At 48.9% G+C, this 1,027-nt stretch overlaps 1 non-coding gene across 1 annotated transcript; it reads right to left on the bottom strand.

The window, feature by feature from the left end:
• Positions 1-530: 530 nt before the first annotated feature.
• LOC122410329 (5.8S ribosomal RNA) lies at positions 531-685 on the bottom strand. The gene has a single exon (XR_006260904.1). It is a non-coding gene; the product is annotated as a 5.8S ribosomal RNA (ribosomal RNA).
• Between the last annotated feature and the right edge of the window lie 342 nt (positions 686-1,027).

Below are 1,027 nucleotides of genomic sequence, written 5' to 3'. Positions count from 1 at the left end.
CCGGTCAGTATCTGTCCTTTAAAAACTAACAATTAGCTCCGGAACTCGATCGACCGGCCGTTCGGCGGCGGCGTGCCTGCTCACTTATCAAAGTAGCGGCGAATTGCGCACGAGAATGGAAAAAAAAAAACAACGACGGACAACACGGTCCGGGGGGGCATGCCCCACCTCTCTCTTTCTTTTCCCCATCATCTCCGCACACGCTCGACTCGAAAAATTCAAGGAACGGCCAATTTGGTTGTGCTCGATTCTCATAGAGTATCGCGGGCGAATGCGAATAGCTTTGAACTTCTCCCCGGCAAAGGGAGAAAATGAATTCGCGATTCGCACACGCTGGCTCACGAAATCCGGATCGAAGGGACTCGATCTCCGAGACTTGCGGGAGAGCGCGTTAATTTCAAGCGACGCAAACGCGCACCCCCCCCCCCCCCCCCCCCTTTGTACAAGGGCATGGGTCAACGAACGCCCAATACATTCGCTACACGCGATGACGAAATCATCGCGAGAGCAGTCTAAATTTTATGCATAAACGACCCTCAGCCAGGCGTGGTCCGGGAATTGTATCCGTGGACCGCAATGTGCGTTCGAAATGTCGATGTTCATGTGTCCTGCAGTTCACAAGTTGACGCGCAATTAGCTGCGTTCTTCATCGACCCACGAGCCAAGTGATCCACCGTTCAGGGTAATCATTAATCAAGAGACTCGGTAGAGTCTCGGGACAAGTACATTGACAGCCCTGTCGTCTGCTGGCCCGAGGCTCTCGCCGAGACTATACTTTCTCTGAATAAAACGATTCGCGGTGGTGGGGGTAAAATTGGCATGTGATTTTCTTTAATTGCGAAGCCTATGAGTTATGTACGACTTTGTAAATTGAACTTTTAGCTAATTGAGAAATTCTCTATCGAATGAGCCCAAAATCAGCATTATTGGTGGCGTAATTGCTGAGAAAAAACTTTGCACGGGCTCAAGATTATGCAAAAGTTACGAACACATTCAAAAATTTATGTGTCTGTATATTATAGTATAA

Source organism: Venturia canescens, chromosome 4, assembly GCF_019457755.1.
Source record: "Venturia canescens isolate UGA chromosome 4, ASM1945775v1, whole genome shotgun sequence".
Lineage (NCBI taxonomy): Eukaryota > Metazoa > Arthropoda > Insecta > Hymenoptera > Ichneumonidae > Venturia > Venturia canescens.
The sequence above is the reverse complement of the archived record's forward strand: the minus strand, read 5'-3'. Positions and strand labels throughout refer to the sequence as shown.